This window comes from Zootoca vivipara, chromosome 9 (genome assembly GCF_965207765.1).
Source record: "Zootoca vivipara chromosome 9, rZooViv2.hap1.1, whole genome shotgun sequence".
Classification (NCBI taxonomy): domain Eukaryota; kingdom Metazoa; phylum Chordata; class Lepidosauria; order Squamata; family Lacertidae; genus Zootoca; species Zootoca vivipara.
The window spans coordinates 28,139,396-28,164,522 of record NC_142592.1 but is presented as its reverse complement, the minus strand read 5'-3'; the positions used below and the strand labels follow the sequence as shown (position 1 = coordinate 28,164,522).

General features: G+C 42.7%; 1 protein-coding gene across 8 annotated transcripts in view; it reads right to left on the bottom strand.

Moving 5' to 3' along the window:
* CNOT2 (CCR4-NOT transcription complex subunit 2) overlaps positions 1-22,373 on the bottom strand; it is a 62,833-nt gene extending 40,460 nt beyond the window's left edge. For 4 of the 8 annotated variants that reach the window (XM_035126836.3, XM_035126838.3, XM_088651940.1 and 1 more), the window contains exon 1: positions 22,328-22,373. The gene's annotated coding sequence lies outside the window, so the exon portion shown is untranslated. Of the gene's footprint in view, positions 1-21,735 lie in introns of all 8 variants that reach the window. The other 4 variants (XM_088651939.1, XM_060279666.2, XM_088651941.1 and 1 more) reach the window with 4 other exon arrangements.
* Between the last annotated feature and the right edge of the window lie 2,754 nt (positions 22,374-25,127).

Sequence of the window (25,127 nt, the reverse complement as noted above, 5' to 3'; positions counted from 1 at the left end):
ATAGTAAACAGAAGACAACTTTTTTAAAACAACTTTTTATTTGATATGTATCTCAAGTTATGCAAACTTTTACAAATTTCTATGTATTTTTAATAAACAAAACTGTGTATAAGCACACATTTTAGAAAGATAACTTTCCAATAAAGCTAGACCTTTCAAAAAAGGAAGCCAACTTCAATATACGTACCTAAATTTGTCAGCAATTCCAGTATAGAATCTACTTCTGTGTTTTTAAGTGGTTACCTCCCAGTTTCAATTTCTATAATCTCATTCTTCTCCAAACCAATTTTCTGGAGAGCCAACTTTTAACCTCCAAACTAACCAAACTTTTTAAAAAACAAAACAAAAACATTGGTACTGATTCACAAGTGAAGCAGGATTAATATCGTATTAATTTCTCTTGCTGTCAGAAGGGGTTAGATATATTCTGTTAGTATCTGAGCTCCTTACTTCCTCCTAGATGAATGAGAACGGAACAGTATCACTGTAATGGGGAACAATATGAAGGACTTCAGAAGACGAGATAGAAAACATGCAGACATTATCTTAGATTCCAAAGAATATAGAAACTATATTTGTGATATTCCATGAATCAGTTCTACATTACCGTTTTCTATTATATGTATATGTATATGTATATGTATATGTATATGTATATGTATATGTATATGTATATGTATATGTATATGTATAGTTTGTGCCATTTCAGTGATCTACTATAGCCCAGGGACCAAGTACTCACTGTTGTACTTTCTAGCTAGCTTTTGAGACAATTGTAATATAGAGAGAATATCTGAAGAGCCAAAGGTTTCTTATTCTGAAGATGGAAACTCCTTATCTATTTCAGCTTTTAAAATTTAACCTTAAAGCAGTTTGCCTCTTTTTAGCAGTGCAAACAGCTGAAATAGAAATATCAAAGAGTGGAAATATATTGAACAGAAGGAAAGGATGAAAATCAGCTTCCATGCCAGAAAGCAATGATCTGGCACAACAAACCAGGAAGTCGGTTGCATGAACTCTGTAAGATCATTCTCTCTCTTCCTGCAGTATGGTTGGGAGCAGACTTCTTACGTGTGTTTTTTGAAAAACAATTAACAGGATGGTTTTAACATACAGTTGTGACACAAGACCATCTATTCCACTCCACCCGGCATCCTCAACTTTGGAGACTAGAATGTGGCTGAAGAATAAATTTTTAATGGATGAAGAAAGGGCAAGCAGGAAAATTAAATTTACTTTATTGACAAATTCTAAAAAGAAGCAGCATTCTTGTGAGTTTGGCACTGTCAGCTTTGATGGTAGCTTTGATGCTCTACTATTGCTAAACTATAAAATAGAAATGCTTTACAAGGGTTCAACAACCAGGTGAGAGCTCCTACATTAGAAGAATTACCTGAGTAAGTTTCATGCTGGTACTCTCTAAGCTTAGAGGGTCTCAGACTGGTGTTGGGCAGACTGGGGGTGCTGGTTGTCTATCAAGCCCCCTGTTGCCCAAATGCACCCCTGACTAAGCTGGCCAAAATTGTATCTCGCATTGTGTTGGAGGACTTCAGTATGCATGCAGAAACTGATGTTAGGCCTGCTCATGTCAACCATGGGGCTGTCTCAGTTATCAGTCCAACAAAACGAGTAGTGAACACCCTCAATGTAGTCTTTAATCCAAGTGATGAGCAGTGAAACCAAGTTGGGACAGGGTGCAATGCAGTTCCTTGTCTAACTGACGATCTTGTCAGAGCCCCAGTTTCACTATGAAATAGTAAACTGAAATGAGTGGTTGACATGATCACTACTAAGTGTCCTCTCTGCCGTTGTGGAGCCCCAGTGATTCTTTTGTATTCTGAAGAGCTTCATACCATGAAGCAAACTAGATGAAGACTAAAGCACAAATGGCGCAAGTCCGACTCTAAAGCAGACTGAACGCTTGTCAGTGGGCATAATCTTGTCTACCATGGTACAGTACAGGCTGCAAAGAAAGCTCATATCACAGCCTGGATTGCTTCTTCTAATAGCAAGCTGGCAAAATTATTTCACAGTCTGGAGGTTACTGACTCCCACTATAGGGGTGGGAAGTTTGGTGCTTACAAAGACTTGCTGTGACCAACTGGCTACACAATTTGAGGATAGGGTTGCTTGACTTCAGAGTGACCTTGACTCTTCAATAGTTCCAGATGAAGTATCCAATACCAGAGTTGGTGGTGTGTTGTGGGATTGGTTTCAGCTTGTACAGGCCACTGATGTGGACAAGGTGCTGGCGGTAGTACATCAAACCATATGCCCTTCTAACCCTGTCCCCAACTGGCTTATTAAATCTAAGGCTTGACTGCTTGGCTCCAAAGCACGGTTAACACTTTCCATGGTGCAGCCTCTCCTTTAAAAAACCCAGCTCTGGTCCCCTTGGATTGGAATAATTACTAAATATCCCTTCTTGGGGGCGATGGCAGACAGGATTGTAGTGGGACAGCTGCATTCTTGGATGACACAAATTATTTAGATCAGTTCCAATCTGGGTTCAGGCCCGGCCATGGGACTGAGTCTGTCTTGGTCGCCCTGATACATTACCTTTCCAGAGAGTGGAACAAGGGGGATGTGACCTTACTCCTGCTTCTTGATCTTTCTGGGGTTTTTGGTACCATAGACCAACCATAGTATCTTCCCAGACTGGTGCTATGAAATGTGAACTGGAAGCACTGAATTGTAATTGTTCTGGTCCAACCTTCAGGACAGAGTCCAAAGAACAGAACTAAAAGAGTGCTTTTTGGGGCCTCAAGCAGTTATATTATGACACTACTCTATTCCCAGTGCTACTTAATATTTACCTGATGCCACTGGGAGCAGTCTTTAAAAGAATTTTGAGGCAGAGTGACATCATACACTGATGACACTCAGCTCCATTTCTCCATAACACCTGAATCAACAAAGCTAGGCAGGCCCTGGACCAATGCCTGGTGAAGTGGTGAGATGGATAAAGCAAAGTAAGCTGAAATTGAATATTGGCAAGACTGGGCACTGTGGGTGAGTGGCTCCTATGTCCAGAAAATTAGTCCTAGATGGGTTTACTCTTCCCCTGCAGGAGAAAGTATATAGTTTGAGTCACAAGAAATCCAGCTAGCCTCAACGACTGTAAGCACCTTTTTACCAGCTACAAATGGTGCAACAGCTACAGCAATTCCTGGAATGGGAGACCTCGACCACAATAGTTCAGGCATTGGTACTTCATCATTAGATTACTGCAATGCACTCTATGTAGGGCTTTCCTGTGGCAAAACTCATAGTTTGGAACCAGTGTTAGAAAGTGAGATATAAAAGCTAGGAGCCAAAATGCTAGAAAGATAAGTCATATTCAAGTTACTGATGTGGGTGATTTCCACATTATTATGATGTGGTTAAATGCTTCTTCATGAGCAATGTGGATTCATAGAACTAGAATGTGGTGTGTTCAACCTGGAGTAGAATCAGAAGGTTTAGCAAACCTTGCAGCAGAAGGCTGATACTATGACTGTTCTATGCAACTCCATCAGCTGTCCCTTAAGGGCACTGGACTCAAAAGGAAGCAGCTGTAAATATTATCAAGACTAGGAATAGAAGAGGAATGGATTCCAAGGCAGACTCACATGATCAATCTGGGCTGATCATAACAGTACATGTAAAGGTACATGTAAAGGGGCCCCTGACCGTTAGGTCCAGTCGTGACTGACTCTGGGGTTGCGGCACTCATCTCACATTATTGGCCGAGGGAGCCGGCGTACAGCTTCCAAGTCATGTGGCCAGCATGACAAAGCCGCTTCTGGCGAACCAGAACACCACACGGAAACACCGTTTACCTTCCCTATTTATCTACTTGCACTTTGACGTGCTTTCGAACTGCTAGGTTGGCAGGAGCTGGGACCGAGCAACGAGAGCTCACCCCGTCATGGGGATTCGAACCGCCGACCTTCTGATCAGCAAGCCCTAGGCTCTGTGGTTTAACCCACAGCACCACCCGCATCCCCTAACAGTACATGTAGTTTAGCCTAATTTATCTTAAATATAATCAACTACCAAAAGCTTTCAACGTAACTGTAGAGGAAGATATAAAAATGATCTTGAGCTGTAAACACGAGAGGGGAGATGCTCAGGTGGTGTTGCATACATTTCTTGCTGGTGGTGCAGTCAATATCAAATCAAATGATACAAACACACTCATAATGATGATCTATGCTCTCACTCACATCAAAAGGCAGATTGGTTCAAGCAGATATTCAACAGATTCATCAGCATAAGGAAGATCATGCACAAAATTTGAATTCCAGCCTCTCTCAAACATGTTCTAACAAGTTCTGCCAACACATGCTACTTTACAGAGCCTCCTAACAAGTTCTCTTCAGGAAAGTTCTTAGGACTGATATGCTCGACCTATTTTCAACTCTTGGAGATAACAAAACCTTGAATTCTGATACAAAAAGGGATGCTACAACTTTCATCCAACCGATGGTCCACTCTGGAAAGAAGATAAATGTAAACAGTCATGTAAGGCTCTACAGTCAGTTTGCCACCAAAACAATTCAGATCCTTACAGCTGAAGTCTTCAACTTTTTTCAAACCCAGGCTCCACCTTTACGCAGACATGCATCTGAGGATCCATTTCTTAATTTTCTTTATCATTTGTGGTAGTGCTGCTGTTGTAACCTACTTTTGATCAGACTATGTCCAGCAATGAGTCCCAACCCATCAGCTGAATACTACATGTCTAAACTGTATGATCAAAGGAGCAATTTTTGCTGCATATGATTTGTGCCGTCTGAAACAAAACAACGGGTACAGTCCACCATCTGTACAGTCCACACTGGCCCACTGATAAAACTATTCCAGACTAGTTTTCATGGTTAAAAAAAAACCCTGTAAGCTACTATTTTATACATGTAGAACAAATAACCTATCAGTACAGCCCTTAGTCCATTGTAAAGATCAGGGACACAAAGAATGAAACAACCCAGCATATCTATACACTACTTCCCAATGCTTGTTTCCTTTTCTCTTCATTCTGCACATGTATTTTCTTGGCTGAAAAATGGTAAAACTGTATGAAAGCAGGTAATTTTTGGTTTTTATTCTATAAAAGCATCCTCACAGACCACATGGGAAGAGAAGCTAAGAAATGTGGTAGATTGCAAAGAACAACCAAAACACATTATTAGCGTAATGAGTAATGAATAAACATTGATTATTATATTTTGCACTGTTTACAATACAGCATACAAACAACTGTTGTACAAACTACTCCTGTAACTTATTTCCAAGTAAACACTCTGCACATAAAAACTAAAAAGTTTAGCATCTCCCAAAGGTATATGTACTAGATGGTATTTCCTTCTTTGACACAACCCTCCCAAAAAATTCAGTGGGAATGTGGCCAGCTTCACCTTTAAAATGTGCCTGTTCCAACTAGAGTTGTAGCTAAGCTTGTTCTGCTACTTTAAGAACATGAAATATATTGGGTGATATCCATTGTTAGTCATGTACTCAGAATTGACTCACAAAAATCAATCCTACTTATTTAATAATAATAATAATAATTTATTATTTATACCCCGCCCATCTGGCCGGGTTCCCCCAGCCACTCTGGGCGGCTTCCAAAAAAACAGAAATTCTAAAATACAGAAATCCATCAAACATTAAAAGCTTCCCTAAACAGGGCTGCCTTGAGATGCCTTCTAAAGGTCTGGCAATTGTTCTCTTTGACCTCTAGTGGGAGGGCATTTCCACAGGGTGGGTGCCACTACCGAGAAGGCCTTCTGCCTGGTTCCCTGTAACTTGGCTTCTCGTAATGAGGGAACCGCCAGAAGGCCCTCGGAGCTGGACCTCAGTGTCCGGGCAGAACGATGGGGGTGGAGATGCTCCTTCAGGTATACCGGACCGAGGCCGTTTAGGGCTTTAAAGGTCAACACCAACACTTTGAATTGTGCTCGGAAACGTACTGGGAGCCAATGTAGGTCTTTTAGGACCGGTGTTATGTGATCTCGGCGGCCGCTCCCCGTCACCAGTCTAGCTGCCGCATTCTGGATTAGTTGTAGTTTCCGGGTCACCTTCAAAGGTAGCCCCACGTAGAGCGCATTGCAGTAGTCCAAGCGAGAGATAACTAGAGCATGCACCACTCTGGAGAGACAGTCAGTGGGCAGGTAGGGACTCAGCCTGCGTACCAGATGGAGCTGATAAACAGCTGCCCTGGACACGGAGTTGACCTGTGCCTCCATGGACAGCTGTGAGTCTAAAATGACTCCCAGGCTGCGCACCTGGTCTTTCAGGGGCACAGTTACCCCATTCAGGACCAGAGAGTCCTCCACAACCGCCCGCCTCCTGTCCCCCACAAACAGTACTTCTGTCTTGTCAGGATTCAATCTCAATCTGTTAGCCGCCATCCATCCTCCAACCGCCTCCAAGCACTCACACAGGACCTTCACCGCCTTCACTGGTTCCGATTTAAAAGAGAGGTAGAGCTGGGTATCATCAGCATACTGATGGACACCCAGCCCAAACCCCCTGATGATCTCTCCCAGCGGCTGCATATAGATGTTAAAAAGCATGGGGGAGAGGACAGAACCCTGAGGCACCCCACAAGTGAGAGCCCAAGGGTCTGAACACTCATCCCCCACCACCACTTTCTGAACACGGCCCAGGAGGAAGGAGCGGAACCACTGCATGACAGTGCCCCCAGCTCCCAAGCCCTCTAGACGGTCCAGAAGGATGTTATGGTCGATGGTGTCAAAAGCCGCTGAGAGATCCAGCAGAACAAGGAAACAGCTCTTACCTTTGTCCCTAGCCCGCCGGAGATCATCGACCAGTGCGACCAAGGCAGTTTCAGTCCCATGATGAGGCCTGAATCCTGACTGGAAGGGATCCAAATGGTCCGCTATTTCAGTGGAACTCCTGAACATGCTAGTTTGGTATCACCTATTACGGTATGTATAACAACTGATAAAATTGGTTAAGTATGGTATATTTGTGAAAATATAACTTGCCTTTGTTTTATTCAAACAACAACTACCCAAAGATGGAGATGTAAGTTGTTACAACCCCTGGTACATACATATATAACATATACAGACGCTTCAGGTTACAGACTCCGCTAACACAGAAATAGTACCTCGGGTTAAGAACTTCAGGATGAGAAGAGAAATCACACGGCGGTGTGGCGGCGGCGGGAGGCCCCATCAGCTAAAGTGGTACCTCAGGCTAAGAACAGTTTCAGGTTAAGAACAGACCTCCAGAACAAATTAAGTTCTTAACCCGAGGTAAGAAGCAGAAGACATCAAGAAGAGATGGCAAGAATACACGGAGGAATTATACCAGAAAGATATGGAGGTCTTGTACACCCCAGGTAGTGTGGTTGCTGACCTTGAGCCAGACATCTTGGAGAGTGAAGTCAAATGGGCCTTAGAAAGCATTGCTAATAACAAGGCCAGTGGAAGTGATGATATTCCAGCTGAACTATTTAAAATTTTAAAAGATGATGCTGTTAAGTTGCTACACCCAATATGCCAGCAAGTTTGGAAAACTCAGCAATGGCCAGAGGATTGGAGAAGATCAGTCTACATCCCAATTCCAAAGAAGGGCAGTGCCAAAGAATGCTCCAACTACCGCACAATTGCGCTCATTTCACACGCTAGCAAGGTTATGCTTAAAATTCTACAAGGCAGGCTTAGGCAGTATGTGGACCGAGAACTCCCAGAAGTGCAAGCTGGATTTCGAAGGGGCAGAGGAACCAGAGACCAAATAGCAAACATGCGCTAGATTATGGAGAAAGCTAGAGAGTTCCAGAAAAACGTCTACTTCTGCTTCATTGACTATGCAAAAGCCTTTGACTGTGTCGACCACAGCAAACTATGGCAAGTTCTTAAAGAAATGGGAGTGCCTGATCACCTCATCTGTCTCCTGAGAAATCTCTATGTGGGACAAGAAGCTACAGTTAGAACTGGATATGGAACAACTGATTGGTTCAAAATTTGGAAAGGAGTACGACAAGGTTGTATATTGTCTCCCTGCTTATTTAACTTATATGCAGAATTCATCATGCGAATGGCTGGACTAGATGAATCCCAAACCGGAATTAAGATTGCCGGAAGAAATATCAACAACCTCAGATATGCAGATGACACAACCTTGATGGCAGAAAGTGAGGAGGAATTAAAGAACCTTTTAATGAGGGTGAAAGAGGAGAGCGCAAAATATGGTCTGAAGCTCAACATCAAAAAAACTAAGATCATGGCCACTGGTCCCATCACCTCCTGGCAAATAGAAGGGGAAGAAATGGAGGCAGTGAGAGATTTTACTTTCTTGGGCTCCTTGATCACTGCAGATGGTGACAGCAGTCACGAAATTAAAAGACGCCTGCTTCTTGGGAGAAAAGCAATGACAAACCTAGACAGCATCTTAAAAAGCAGAGACATCACCTTGCCTACAAAGGTCCGCATAGTTAAAGCTATGGTTTTCCCAGTAGTGATGTATGGAAGTGAGAGCTGGACCATAAAGAAGGCTGATCGCCGAAGAATTGATGCTTTTGAATTATGGTGCTGGAGGAGACTCTTGAGAGTCCCATGGACTGCAAGAAGATCAAACCTATCCATTCTTAAGGAAATCAGCCCTGAGTGCTCACTGGAAGGACAGATCGTGAAGCTGAGGCTCCAATACTTTGGCCACCTCATGAGAAGAGAAGAATCCTTGGAAAAGACCCTGATGTTGGGAAAGATTGAGGGCACTAGGAGAAGGGGACGACAGAGGACGAGATGGTTGGACAGTGTTCTCGAAGCTACGAACATGAGTTTGACCAAACTGCGGGAGGCAGTGCAAGACAGGAGTGCCTGGCGTGCTATGGTCCATGGGGTCACGAAGAGTCGGACACGACTAAACGACTAAACAACAACAACAACAACAACAACCCGAGGTACCACTGTATAGTCGAGTATAAGCTGATCTGAATATAAAACTGGGAAACTTATTGACTCGAGTATAAGCCTGGGGTGGGAAATGCAGCAGCTACTGGTAAATTTCAAAAATAGGTTAAATGGTAGGTTAAATGTTTTTGAATATTTATTTCAAAGAAAAACAGTAAACTAGCTTAAATATTGCCAACCTGTTGGCGTCCAATATCTAGGCCTCCATTTATTAATGTCTGCCTCCTGGATATTTTAAACGAAGAGTGCAGATTCGTTAGGAAGGAATGCATAAATAAATGTTGAGGCAAATTAAATCAAGTGTCCATGCAATCTCCAGAGTACACAATAAAGCTAGAAAAGGCTGTTCTCATTAACATTTTTTAATGGCAGCATGGCATGAAGCCACACAAGCTTCTAATTAGAGGAATGATGTAGGCAACACTCTAGGTTGGTAGAGGTATGGTTTGATCTAATGCTAAAAAAACTTCCCAGGTTGTCTGACTTGGTATAACCACCAACCAATTCTTATATGCTCTTACCTGGGATTAAATTATCTTAATCTTAGTGCAACTGACTCCTGAGTAGGCAGACACAGATTGCTAACATGCTGCTGGGGGGGGGGGCATTTTATAAATGCAACTGCAGAGAATAGGAAGACATCCCATGGGCAAAATGTAAACTCAGCAGATTGGCTAGCAGATTGGCTAGCGTGTTAACGGAGCATCCAGCCTCTATTAACAAAGCTTCAGTATACGCACTCCTAGGATTGTTCTGCCCTTTTTCTGGTGGCAGATTTACCTTGGGGAGCCATTTCACCTTGCTTTTCAACATAGCAGCAACTTCAGATTGGCAGATTCATTTTCTGCTGTTTTGCAGATGCCCCTTTCCATACCTGCAGAATCTTAATAGCTGATCTCAGGCGGTGCTGCGCTGAATACTTTCCATGTGTGTGAAAGGTGAATCCTTAACCTCAATAGATATACAAGGAAACTTTTTTAAAATGCTATGTCCAGCCTTGGTTTTTTGCCCCTTGATGCAGGAAAGAGCCTTCTGCTATTCAAAAAGCTAATTACTGTCCTTGGGAAGGGAGAAGGTATGCCAGTATCTCTGTGGATACTTGCAGAAAATCCTATCACCCTGGGGAGGAAACGGCACAGCTGGAGCATGAAATGTACATTTTCTCATTGTTCTAGGAAGATCGCAAAGGTGGCGGAGGAGGAAGAAGTAGCCCGAAAGCAGCCCTTTCAGGCTGCTCGTTCCTCTGCCACCGCCTTTGCCGCTGTTGGCAGTAGCGGAGGAGGAAGGAGCAGCCCGAAAGCACTGCTTGTCCCTCTGCCGCCGCCTCTGCCACTCTCAAGAGCAGGCATAGGTGCCGCGGTTTGGAGAGGCACAGCGCAGCATCTCTCCCAACCGCGGCTCCTGTGCCTGCCCTTGCCAGAGGCGGGTGGAGGCAGCGGGACCAGCGGTCCCTCCACCACTGCCAGCCTCACTCAAGTATAAGCCGAGGGGAGCTTTTTCAGTACAAAAAATATGCTGAAAAAGTCGGTTTATACTCATGTATATACGGTATTTGACAATTAGGAAACTAAAAAAGGAAAGATAATAGAAAAGATCAACATTGTAACAAACAAAAAGTAAGTTATGTTATCTGAGCTTAAAAGCATTTTCACACATAAACATAAAAAAATCATTTCTGGAAAAAGCTCACAGATATAAACACCACCACAATGTAATTAAGGAGCTGCAATAAATTTGAATATCAAATACACTTTATAATACTATCCACTGTTACTTCACACAGCAAGCATCAACGTAACTGAGTAAATAATGATTAATTTTATTCCAATCCCAGTAAATATTTTTTCCTTAGAACAATAATATAATTTTTTTATTTATCTAAACAGTATTTGTGTCTGTGTTTTGTATAGTTTATATAATTTATTTTATATATGTATTTCTTTTAGCTTTATGATTGCTTATACGGTTTCTTTTTAGATTATTTTCAAATTTTGAATTTTTGAATTTCGTATGATTTGTATTAAATTTATTGATTAATATTTAAATCTTATTCTTTCTTTCTTTCTTTCTTTTTGTGTTTATATGATTTGTAATGCTGAAATATAAAATAAAGCATTAAAAAAAACAGTATTAACAGTATTTGTGTCTGAAAGACCGATTGCTTCCTATTCTGAATTTTTACTGCAAGCTTCAAGGTCTTCAGAAAATGGAAGGTTTGAATGAAATGAAAACGGCTTCTCAACTCTTTTCACATACAGAGGTACATCAGTTTAACAGTCCGGTTTAAGAACGATTTGGTTTACAAACTCTGCAAAAACGGAAATAGTGTCTTGGTTTGAGAACTTTACCTCGGTCTAAGAACGGAATCTGAATGGTGGAAGGATGGATTAAGTTTGTAAACTGAGGTACCACTGTATCTCATCTAAAGGAATCTCATCTAAACCATCCATCACAGATGGCCATTCAAACTCCACTTTAAAACCTCCACCTTCCAAGGAGCTCCATTCCACTGTCAAACAGCTCTTACTGTCAGAAGGTTCTTTTTGATGCTTAGTCTGAATCTCCTTTCTTGTAACTTGTAACTTCTTGTCAACATCATTCTTAAATTCTGGTGGCCAGAACTGGACACAGTACTCCAGGGTGTGGGCTGGCCAAGGCAGAATACAGTGAGACCATTACTTCCCTTGAATGGGCAGGACACTAGACTTCTGTTGGTACAGCCTAGACTAGCATTAGCTTTCTTTGCTGCTGCATCACACTCATGCTTAGCTCATGTTTAGCTTGTGTCTAAAATTCCTCAATCCTTTTCACATGTACTACTGGCAAGCCAAGTCTCCCCCCATCTTATATTTGTGCATCTGGTTCTTCCTGCCTAAGTATAGAACCATGCATTTGTCCCTACTGAAATTCATTTTGTTACTTTTGGCCCAGTTCACCAATCTATTAAGGTCATCTTGAATCCTTGATTATGCATTCTACACCCTCCCAGTTTGGTGTCTTCTGCAAATTTGCTGAGCATCCCCTCAATTCCTTCATCCAAGAGGTTTGTAAAGATGTTGAACAATGGGCCCAGGACAGAAGCCTGCAGTACCAGCTTGTCACTTTTATCCAGAACGACAAGAAACCATTAGTGAGCAGTGCACTCTTTGGGTTTGGTCAGTCAACCAGCTACCAATCCACCTAACAGTAACTTCGTCTAGCCCCCATTTTACCAGCTTCTCTGCAAGAATATCATGGAGGACTTTGTCAAAAGTCTTATTGAAAGATACACTACATCTACAGCATCCCTGGTCCTCCAAGCTTGTAACTCTAATCCAAAAAGAGAAATGAGATTTGTCTGTCATGACTTGTTTTTGAGAAACCCATGCCTGCATCTTAGTAATCACAACTTTTATAAGTGCTCATAGACCATTTAATTACCTGTTCTAAGACCTTTCATAGTGCAGACATTTCTGCGGGGACCTCACCTGTCTCCAATAATTCTCAAAGATTATAGACAGGCTCTGAAATTACATCCACAAGCTCCTTTAGTACCCCTGGATGCAGCTCATCAGGGCCTGGAGATCTGAAGTCATTTAAAGTAGTTAGGCGTTCCCTTACCACCTATTTTCCTATATTGGGTTGAAGCTCTCTCCTTGCATCATTTATTGTGTTATCACCAGGTTGGGCACTGCTTTCCTTTTAAGTGAAGACAAAGGTAAAGTACATGTTGAGTAGTTCTACCTTCTCTCTGCCACCCAAGAGCATTTCCCCATGCAGAGGACCTAATACATAGTCTTTCTTTCTTTTGCTTTTTCAAACATGGTTGAAAAAACCTGTTAAAATTATTTTTACCCTCTCTTGAAGGCCTGAACTCATTCTGAGCTTTGGTCTGCTTGACCTTCTCCCTACATTTGCTGGCTGCTCATGTATATTCTTACTTTGTGATTTCCCCTTTCTTCCATTTCTTGTTAAATCTCAGCTCATCTGTAGCCACACTAGTTTCTTTAGATGCCTCCCTTGTTGGAATTGTCTGCATTTAGGCCTTCAATATTTCTCCTTTAAGTAACTCCCATTCCTCTTGGACTCCCTTCTCTTTGAATATTTCTGACCATGGGATCTCACCCAGAAGTTCCTTAAGCATTTTGAAATCGGCCTTCTTAAAGTCCAGGGTGCATGTCCAACTACACTCAACTTTCCCTTGCCTCTGTCATGAAACCCAAGAGGACATGATCACTTCCTCTCAAGGTTCCCAGTACTTCCACTTTGCCAACCAGTTCCTCCATTAGGCTCAAGACACATGATCTCCTTGTTGCTTCTTCAAGCTTCTGAGAAATGAAATTCTCAGTGAAGAAACTGAGGAATTTGTTGGACTTTACATTCTTGGCTGGGATTGAGTTCCAACAGATATCAGGGTAGCTGAAGTATCCCATGATTACTTTATCTCTCCTTTTTGAATGTTCGATAATGTGCTCTAGGAAGGCAACGTTCATATTTTAAGTTCCAGTATCTTCTTTATACTATTATTCTATGAAGATGAAAGTGTTTTCATATCAGATTGATTTCATTAATGAAATCCAAATACACATTCTTAATTAATGTATTTCAAATAAGAACAAATATATTTCAAATCCTAATGGGCTTGAACAGTGTTAGAAAGTGGGACAGAAAAGCTAGGAGCCAAATGGCTTTTGGGACCTAGGTTGTGGGAGTCAAAACAGATTGTCTAGTCACCATGGGGGGGGGACTCTATTTATTTTGAAAAGCATGAACTAATACACAATTCACGTAAGTGACACATTGTTAGTATCAATTTTTTAGCAGAATTTGTTAATACATGTTTAATTTGGTGTTCACAATAAAAATATTGGTACCATACTTCATTTTTTCTAACACTCTACTCCTTATTGTTAAACTCTTTGACATATTGTCTATCCTTAACATATACTTTGAGGTTTCAAAGCACATGCATTTCAGTAATCTTTGAATGTCAGACAGGTGCAGAAAATAGTACCGTAAGTATCCAGACTTTTAAAGGTTCTCGCAAATGGAGAATCTTTAGGTGCAAAATGCACCTGGCACCCTGCTAATTTTGAACCCTAGACTTAAAGCTTAAAGCTTTCCAAGATACTAAAAACTAACATCTCTTGTTAAATTTTACTACACACACTCTGCACTACTCTCTCCCTGGTACCTAGAGAGTCCATTCCTTTTATTCTTGTGCAACTTAACAATGCCAAACAATTTCAAGGTCACATGAAATATAAAAACCTGCCATCTTCATCAAAATTATCTTTTAATGTACAGTGGGTTGTCCATTTTCTGTACCTCTAACAGAAACTGGATGAGCAGACATTATAGCTAACAACATTTATCTCTATACTATGAAAAGGTGTATCTGCATATTGCATAGCAAAAGCACACTAATACGTCAGGCAGAGGTTCATTTGGCTACTTGGCAGCATTATAAACAGGTTCTGTTTTTACATACTTTAGTTCAAAAGAGCCTCCTAGCATTTGTATACTTTATAACCCAAATAACTGTTTTAAAAACCATCAATTACAGTCCCTCTGCCAAGACAAAGAAATTGTATGAGCTATGGACAGAGGCTCTCCAACTGCGTTGCATTCAAGGCCTATATTTAGTTTGAGGAGGAATATTTTTAAAAATGAAAACAGAATTCTAGTATACAATTTTTTCCGGAGAAGAGGTCCAACCCTAAATAAAGTCCTCACAACCCATAACTGTTTAAAGGAAGCATGTAGCTTACTTATAATTACCTGGCAGAACAGTCAGATATTTTCTGATCTGAAAGTCTGTACTGTTATTTGTAACAACCAAACAGCACACAATTTCCATAGAAAGATGGGATATAAGTTATTGTAATAAATAAAGTCACAGGGAGCCCCAAAGTTGATTTTAGAACCAAGAGTGGTATCCAAACAAGTGTGGCTTAACTACACCCATGAAAACTATGGCTATTTTAAGCTCATTTATTTCAGTGGATCTAGTCAGAGTACAGTGGTACCTCAGGTTACGAACACGATCCGTTCCGGGACGCAGTTCGTAACCTGAAATGGTCGTAACCCGAAGCGCCATTTTGCACATGCACAAAGCGCAACTTTATTGCTTTGTGCACGTGCCTAACCGTGCACGCCGCTTCTGCGCAAGTGCAGAACGCACGCGCGGTGAAAATACTTCTGGGTTTGCGTAGTTCACAACCCGAGGTGTTCGTAACCCGAGGCTTAGTTAGATACAACCCTGAACATCCAGAACTGGATGTTCTGAAATGTTTTTAAATCTAAATGAATAAATTTACTAGTTTAGCTTTTGAATAACATAATTTGAGAGTACTTAATATACAAAAGTATTATCAGTAAAAATGTAAACAACTTTTTAATGGTATGTGTATGCTAAAAAGGCAAGTTTAAATGGCAGGCATATCTGAGTCCCAACACACAAGACTACTACTTGTGTACGTCAGAGCTTTGCATTGTCCACTTCTCGGAAATAAATAGGAAAAGCTTCTTATCACAAGGAACCTGCCAGGAGGCCAAATCCTATGCAAAATTTTGAATTAGGTTGCAAATCTTTCTGTAACTTGTAAAAGTACATTTTTGACTTTTAAAGCTAGTTCAAATGTGCCAAGAGGTTTAATGATGTCACAGGCTACTTGTTAAGCATTTCAATTTCATCACTAAAACAAATTCCTTCAGTAGCACCTTAAAGACCAACTAAGTTTTTATTTTGGTATGAGCTTTCGTGTGCATGCACACTTCTTCAGATACAGTGAAATGGAAGTTTCCAGGCACTTATGTAGAGAAGGGGTGGGGAGGGGTGGGGATGGTGAGGGGGGATCACTCAGAAGGCTGGTGGAAATGGGTGATTGACTGACTGATAGCTGTTGATGACCGCAAACGACTGCAAATGGCTTTGCATGAAAAAGCAAGGGTTGAGATGGCTGAAGATCGCTTATCATGTATAATGAGATAAGAATCCGATATCTCTGTTCAAACCAGGTCCCTCCATGGTTTTGAGCTTGGTGATAAGTTGCAATTCAGCAACTTCTCTTTCCAGTCTATTTCTGAAATTCTTTTGTAGTAAGACAGCTACTTTGAGATCTTGTATAGAATGTCCTGGGAGATTGAAGTGTTCTCCTACTGGTTTTTCTGTCTTCTGGTTCCTGATGTCAGATTTATGTCCATTTATCCTTTGGCGTAGGGTTTGGCCTGTTTGTCCAATATAGAGAGCTGAAGGGCACTGTTGGCATTTGATGGCATACACAATGTTAGAGGATGAGCAATTAAATAGTCCTGAGATGGTATGTTGGATGTTGTTGGGGCCAGTAATGGTGTTGTCTGGGTGTATGTGGCAGCAAAGTTGGCATCTGGGTTTATTGCAGGCTCTGGTACCAGTGTCCATGTTAAGTCTGGTGGTTGTATTATTGTGGGTGAGGAGTTGTTTAAGATTGGGTGGCTGTCTGTAGGCAATGAAAGGTCTTCCTCCCAGAGCTTGAGAAAGGGAGCTGTCATTGTCCAGGAGAGGCTGTAGATCTCTGATGATGCGTTGTACTGTTTTAGCTTGGGAGCTGTATGTGATGACTAGTGGTGTTCTGTTATTTTCTTTTTTGGGTCTGTCTTGCAGCAGGTTCTCTCTAGGTATCTGTCTGGCTCTGTTGATCTGTTGTTTAACTTCATCAGGTGGATATTTTAGTTCTAAAAAGGTTTGCTGTAGATCTCTTAGGTGAGATTCTCTGTCTGTAGAGTTGGAACAGATGCGGTTGTAACGTAAGGCCTGGCTGTATACGATGGATTGTTTGGTATGTTTGGGATGGTAGCTAGAAGCATGTAGGTATGTTTGTCGGTCAGTTGGTTTTCTGTATAAGGTGGTGTCTATATGTCCATCCTGTATTTTTATAGTAGTGTCCAAAAAATGTATTTAATGTCACTAAAAATGTCACTAAAACAGTTCAATAACAGTATCGACTCTGATTAATACCCGAGGCTGCAAGTCTATATCCACTCATCTGGGAGTAACACCACTGAACTCAATGGGGCTCATTTCTGAGTAGGCATATATTGTGTATTTCACACATAACTGCTAAAAACAGAAGCAAGCAACAAGCTAAAGTGATAAATTAAAAGTGCTCAGGTGAACATACATATAGAAACGGGTAGAATCTCCATAATATATTGACTTGACTATTCACTACCCTCTTTGACATTCTAATAGTATTTCTTCATTCTATGAAGACATCTTATTATACAAACAACTGTTATCACCTTCACCCTCATGAAATTTCATGTCTAGTGTGTCACAACGTGTGCTGAGATACCTTAACAAACCAGGAAGTGCAGGAGAATTTCAGAGGACAAAGACTGCCTCAAGTATTATATACTGTCTACACAGAAAGCAATTCCATGTGAAAGTGACATGTAAACAACACGTTACTTAAGTAGTACATAAATAATTATTGTGCAAGCATCTACTGTATATACATGTTCTGGGAAACTGCTGTCAATCAGCACGTGGAATTTTATTGCCTGTAAATATTACATAATTAGACCAAATTATTATCTAATATGAAGAGAGGAGTGCATGGCATGCTCTGGTCCATGGGGTCGGGTCACGAAGAGTCGGACACGACTAAATGACTAAACAACATTACCTAATATATTAATTCCATCATAAATAACCATTACATGTTCATCTTAAATTGCCTTAAATAGCCTTTTAAAAAAAGAGAAAGAAACTCACACTTGCATTACTCTGAAACTACTGCAAACAATTTTATGAAGGACTTAAGAAATAAAGAAACAGTAATGGTCACAGTGTGGTAACTTTGGGAATATCTATTTTGAATCCTTGAAAGAAACTTGATTTTATATCATTAATTTTTGTATTTCAGACACTCTAGTGAACATGGAATGCATTTCTCTGCATGTTTACTCAGAAATAAGTGTAACTGAATTAAAGTGGGTTTACTTCCAGGTACACTGCAGTTTTAATAAGCAAAGAGGAATGTATCTCCATGGCAAATTGTAGAACATGGTAATGTGCTTTAAGTGGCACACTTACATGGAAGTAAGCACCACTGAAACAGTGGAACTAGTTTTGCGCAAACATGAACAGGACTGCTCTGCAAATGAAGTACTGCCACAATTCATGACTTCCAAGTAATGTATAGTTGGATCCAGAGTTCCCTTGCTTTCTGTGAATTCTATCATTCCCCTGGAAAGTCTGTTCCAGAGGGCTGAGAGACCCTTCTTAACAGTGTGTGAAGTGGTGTGGGAGTCTGCACTGAGAATCAGCCTCCTCGCACCCGCCTGCTCCCCAGTTCCATCAGGAGGAGCCTCCAATGGATTGCAGTCCCTTCCATTTATAGGAAGGCCAACTCTGAATCCAACTCTATGCATTAACGATGGGCAATATCAATCATTATGTTACATATTAGTAATTCCAGAAAATGTCACCTACTCCATGCAACTTTTAATTACAATACTCAAGTTTAACAGGTAAGTTGTACCATATGTACTCAAAGTTACAGTCTTTAAACAGTTCAAAATTTTGTGCAGTGAATCCATACACAAGTCTCACCATGGAAAACCAAACTCTACGGTATAAAAATATCCACCAGAGACATCAGAAGAGCTCTGCTTCAGTTACATGAGTATCTGACAACTTTTCAGGGAGCATCATTGAAGTACAACTTTTTGAGTTTAAAAACAAACTACTCCTGATAATTACTAATCATTTTCTGCAGTTACTTTAGTACATAAATCTATACGTCATGTCTTGCTTAAAATGAGAAGAAACCTCAAAGGCAGTGGTTTTCAATCAGTGTGCCATGGCTCCCTGGGGTGCCTTGAATGATAGTCAGGGGTGCTGCAGGCAACACTGGCTTTTATCCCTCTTTCCTTTCTCCCCTCCTCTGATGCCCTCTTGCATCTGCGTCCAAAAGACTTGCACAACTGTTTGTTACAGCACCCCTGGTTACAAGCTTCTCAGGTGAATGATGGCTCTGGGGCTGGCCAGGGGGTGCTTTCCAAGTCCTGTAGGGCAGTGTGAGAAGGCACCTCTCTTTGGGGCAGGGAGGGCAGCTCAGACCGGAGGCGGCAGCTGCAGCTGCCCAGAGGACTCCCAAGGAGAGGGGAAAGGAGGCTGAGGGAACACTCCACAAGGGAGCATGCTTGAAAAGGGGCGAGGGGCTGCTGACTCTGAAGGCAAAGGGTGACATAACTGGGCTTCTAAGACCCACAGAAAGAATGTAGCTGGGTCAAAGGAGCTGTAGACTCAAAAAGGTTGAAAACCTTTACTCTAAGGCAATGGTTCCCAACAGGTGGTCCGCGGACCCCCAGGGGTCCGCGAGCTATGCCAGAGGGGTCCGCAAGATGCTATTAGAATAAAAAATATATTAAATATATTTCGTATGATAACAGATTTTTTGTTTTGGCCGCTTCCTGCATGAGCAGAGTCTAGCGCAAAACTAGAATTAGATAGAGGCAGTAGTTCTGCTGTATGCCGTTAGGTGGCGCTTTACAAACACTACTGTTTTGCAAAGAGGCAGCGCGTGCATTCTACTAACGCTCACCTCCCCAAGATGCTTTGCGCGCATCGGCTTCATTTGTGCGCTACTGCGCAGGTACCCTGTCTTCTCCATTCCCCTCCCTCCTCCCTGGCGTGCGCTGCCTCTTTGTAAAACAGTAGTGTTTGTAAACAAAGCGTTGTTTTTCGCGGAAGCTACAGTTCACGTAGTTAAAAATGGACCGTTGGTTAAAAAGTGGTTCATCTCATTAAGAACTGAAAATTAAAACTAACTGTATACTGATGGAGTACTCGGTTGTAACTGTAAAAAACGTATAAATATAAAATATAAAAAGACTCTTAATTTGGCTCTCACTTTTTAATTTTAGGATTAGGAATTAATGGGGGTCCTTGTCACAATAGCGGCTCGATGAGGGGTCCTCGAGAAAATTTTGTTAGAACCCCTGCTCTAAGGCATAACTAATGGTGATGGATGGAAAAATTTCCAGCGCTTAGAAATAGTGTGTAATTAGATCAAACTTTATGACATCAGAAAAATTACGGATGAAATTATCCCCATTTGCACACATAAAAATTCCAGGAAAATATTCTATTCAATTTCTTTCTGAAAAAGCCACATCACTGATAATATTTTATCAACAACAAGAAGAAAGTCATGATCTGTAACAATTTTCTGAAGTCATTGAAGTAGTAGTTCACCCTCACAAACAACAACCAGAGTAGCTTTTAGAACTTACTCTACATGGACTTTGGTAGAATCTATGCATATCTCATTAAGAGCTGAATACCCATTTCTGGTTTTCTTTTAAAGAATGGTATTACCTGCTTGACATTTTACATCATACTGTATTAGAAATCTATTGGTGTGCATTACTTACACAATTTTCAGTATCCAGCCTTGTCAGTAACCTTTGTTCTTTATTAACTTTCCCTTAAAAATAATTTTTCTTAAACAATGGTATTTAAAAGATTTCCCTGCACACATTCATGGCATCTTTAAGATCAAAGCTGACAATTTCTATTTCAGGAACACCAATGTTTGTTGTTGTCATCTTTCACCAAATAGTAAATGAAGTGAACAGTGTTTCTAGAAATGATTTGTGCTTTATGATCAGATGTATTATTTTGTGTATCGTATTGAAACAGCTTCCATGTAGTCTTTTTAATGTTGATTACTCTGTGTGTGTCTACAGATTAAATTAATTACCAGCAGCAAAAGACGACTGACTTTCCACTCCACTCCCCAAATATTTCACAAGTAATTAATGCTCAGTATTACTCCCACCATAAGTTTTTTGGAAAAGCAAACTGTAAATTAGGGACTGAAACAATACAGTACACAAATTCCAAGTAGAAAGCTCAGCAGACTCACAAAACTGTTTCTGAATCTTACAGCCTATACCTAAAATCTAGATGCCAGCAGGCCAACACAGGACCAAAACAACCAGCTGCCTGGGATGCTTACAACTCCCCTATAAACTTAACAAGAGCATGTTAAGGTCCACAATATGGACTCTGGAATGCCACATCACAACCACCATGCAATTGTAAGAATCACCATGATATTTGCTTAAAAAGCAGGGGCTATGCAGGGGAAGCTTCAATGCAATCAGTGTTCTAACATGATCTGTTTTGCAGGTTGCAGTTTGCCACGACTGAAAGATGTGCTGCATACAAGGCCTCAACTTCGAACTTTTTTTTTTAAGCAGCCAGATATCAAAACTTCTTAATGGCCCAAACCATCTCTGTCTCATCAAAAACCTCACTCCTGCTCACTAAATGCTGACAGGATCGGCCACATTATTACACACAGCTTCAACGCGAACAAAGGGCAGCCTTGCCACTTCCTCCAGGGAGCTGCTTCTCCACCCCACCCCCACCCCCAAATGCAATGTTACTATTTACACACAAACACACACACACACACGTTATCAGTTTACCGCGGGGGAACTGCAGTGCATGCTCCCGAGCGAGCAAAACAAAAACAAGCCCATCCACGCAAGAAAGACCTCGTCCTGGAAGACAGCGCAACCGCTCGCTCGCAAGTTTGTTCTGCAAACCTCGTCGGGGGCCGGAAGGAGGCTCTTCGCAGCCTCTGGGTCGTACGGCTGCGGCGAAACCCCCACCCCCACCAGCAAATGCAAATGCAAAGAGAACCCCCCTTCTCCATCCCGGGCCTTGCATTCTAATAAACAGGCCGCCGAGGCCGCCTCCCGCTTAGGAGGAGAGAAAGACGCGAGGCGGCGGGAAGGGGCAGAGAGCTCTGCTTTGTCGCTTCCTTACCCGGAGCCTCAGGCATCGGGGGGGACGCGGCGCTCGCACCCGGGTGGCATAAAGGGCAGCAGCGCGGGAGGCGGGAAAGAGGGAGAAGAGCGGAGGCGGCCGCGACTAGGCCGAGCGGCGGCTGGGCGGGAGGCGCAGGCAGGACCCAACCCGAGTCGGCCGGCGGCGGGAACGGAAGCAGTGGGCCCAGGGGAGGAGCGGCCGGGCAAAAGCAGGACGCGGCCCTGACGGGCCTCCGCGGTGCCGCCTCCCGCGGCGGGGCTTCCCACCCACTCCCTCCTTGCTCCGGGCCGGGCCTCGGGGCTGCCTTCTCAGAGCTTGCGCGTCGCCTCGCTCGCCCTCCTCCTCCTCTTCCCCTCACGCATCTCTTCCCCCCCCCCCCCGCTCCTCTCCCTCAGAGAGAGAGAGAGAGAGAGAGACAAAAGCAAACGGAAACCGAGCGGGATGAAGCGGGCCGCGGCCAGCCCGAAGCGGGCCGGAGCCGTCGGGAAGGCCTCCCCCGGCGCCCGCGAGCTCCCCCGGGAGCTGCCGAGCTGGGCCGCGGCGGGGGGGAGAGGCGGCGGAGGGGGGAGGAGAAGCGGGCCGAACTCACCGCATGAATTTTCTTGTCCCGAGGATCCAAGATGGCTGAGCACCCTGCACGGAGGATGCTGGGGGAGCGACCTTTACCCTCTGACCCCGCCGCTGCCGTCGTGACCTCGCCGTCGCCGCTGCCGCCGCCCGGCAGCAACCACGGGACCAGCGCTCGATGCCGGCCTGCAGGCGCCTGTCGTCCGCCAGAGCCTCCGAGGGGAGAAACGCGGCCTCGCTTCTTCAGGCGGGCGCGGAGGAGTCTCGCTCTCGCGGCGCGGAGCCCGGTCGGCGGATGGCGCTTGCGGGCCCGAGGAGGAGGAGGAGGATGTCGGCGACGCCAGGCCCTGCTGAAGAGAGAGCGGCCTTGTGGGAGAAGAAGAGATCCCGAGACATCCGGGGGAAGCGGGCGGGCGGGGGGAGCCGTTATTTACGCGCTGGGAGGGAGGGAACCTTTTACACACGTCTTTGGGAGAGCGAGTTGTGGCGCGGGGGGTCGCAAGAGCCCCTTCATCTGAGCCTGGGGGGTGAGGAGGCTCCTTTCTCTTCCCGACCACTGAGGCCAGGATAGTCCCTGGTTTATTCCTACTCCAAAAGCTACGCTCACCGTCCCACCCCAGGTGATAAAATTCCTATACGAATCTAGGGATTTGAATGCACCTTGTCACGTGTGATGGCCTTCCACGCGTGTTCTGTCTGGCACATAGACAGGGCTTCCCAGTGTGTGGTGTCTTTTGGGTAAGGATTCGGCCACTTGCAAAGCAGGCCTAAGAGTAGTACCCGTTTCTTCATTGAGGAATGCCTCAAAAGTTTTCAGACACTTCTCTTAACGATGGGGAAATGGTTTAAAGACAGGGTTTCTCAAACTACCATCTCCCGCTGTTTTTGGACTACAGCTCCCGTTGTTGTTATTATTGTTGTTGTTATTATTAAAATTTGTAGACCGCCCTTCATCCATAGATCTCAGGGCAGTTCACAATTTAAAGTATTAGCACAAACAAATGGTACAAAAGCAGAACCAGTGGTCAGGGATGATGGGAATTGCGGTCCGAAAACAGCTGAAGACCCAAGTTTGGGAAACCTTGGTCTAAGAGATAAGTCCATAGGATAACTTGTGACACAGTAAAAGCGAGTGGTGAGCAGTGGCTACATGGGAGAAGGGGCAAGGACAAAGTGGAGTTAGAATCAATTTTTTAAAACTACCATAGCCATCCCGCCCCCCAAAATAGTTTATGGCCCGTTTCCACATGATGCTATAAAAACCAAAGCAATGTGCCTATAAGGCATTGTACTTCCCTGCCATTGTTATGTCCTTGGCCCCTGTGCATATAGTAACAGCGTTTGAGTGCAGCACCCACCTGGACTGTGGAACTGGTGTGCTAGCACCAGGTGCCCCAGGTTATATGAGGCACCAGATACGTGTAACACCATATGGGTCAGTTCTTGGTCATCTACAAACGTGTTTAAATTGACATGCACACACTTGTTCCCCCTTACAGAGAAAAGGTGGAGCAAAGAACGGTAGCCAGTAAGAGACCACGACACCTCTTAGAGGATAAAGTTCTCTCATTTTCCCTTGGGGGAAATATATACAGTATAGGAAAGTTCCAATAACATAATTTTGAAATTCTTTGGTGCCAGTATGAGAGTAAATCTTATCCATTGAAAAAGAGTGGGGCAGAGGTAAATATTTTGTAATCCCTATACTCCCCACAGCAGATGCTTAGTTTGTTGCCCTGAACACTACCATTTATAGTATTTTCCATCTCTTGTTCTGTATAAACTTTTAAAGAGTAATATATCAAAAATGGTCTCAATGGTTTGTTTTTTAAAAAAATTACATGAAATCCATATTTATAAAGAAAGAGCAGGAGCATATTTAATGTTCACATTTCAGGGCATAAATTAACTACTGAAGGATCTAATACAGGTGACAAGGTGCAAAATACAAAACTTATCTTTCATGCAGAAGATCTAAACATACTTTGAAAGAATTCCTATTGAGTTCAGTGAGATCACGTACCCTCTAAAAAGCGTGTTTAGGTTTGTGTCTAGATTTGTGATTTATTTGAGTTTGAGTGGTATAATTGTGTTTTCATCAGAACCTTTGTATCTGATTAAAGGCCATGTCATACATTATTATACAGATAGCACCTGCATGTAGGAAATTCCCTGCAAGCCTCAGCCAGGTGCTGAATTGCAATTTCATCTGCTCTTGCTGTGGAACAAACACATGATCTGCCAATAAATGCTATCAATGTAGGAAATATGTGATTTTTGAAGTAGCTCTGGTGCGTAAGTGATACAGGGAAACTCCACTACAGGCCTAGACATTTGAGGAAGTTCTCCAGCTGTTGCCTTCCCATCCAGAAATGAGAATGATATTCCTTTCTTACAATGACAATTGTGAAACAAATCTTACATGACTTTTGTAGAATATTATTGCACTAAAGGACTGTAATTTAGGTAGAATTTTGCAGGCCATCTGGATTTGTCCATCCATCCAAAACTATTTAACCATGTATGTGTATGTCGTGTCCCTATTTCAGCATCATATAACTTTTGTAAAACTTGCCATGACAATAGCAGTGTGTGGTTATTCCAGCTAATGACCTGCAAGAGTTCCCTGGTACATAGGCAGAGTTAATTTTATAATACAGCAAAGCCACATTTTGTGCTGATCTAGACATCATTTTTCAAGCAGGTGGATTGGATGTAGCTTCTATAGGCACTACCAACCATACCCACAATTGCTGCCATTGGAGAGTAACTTTCTCTCTGTGCATGACTTGACACCTTCGTATAATCAGATGGTCTTTAAT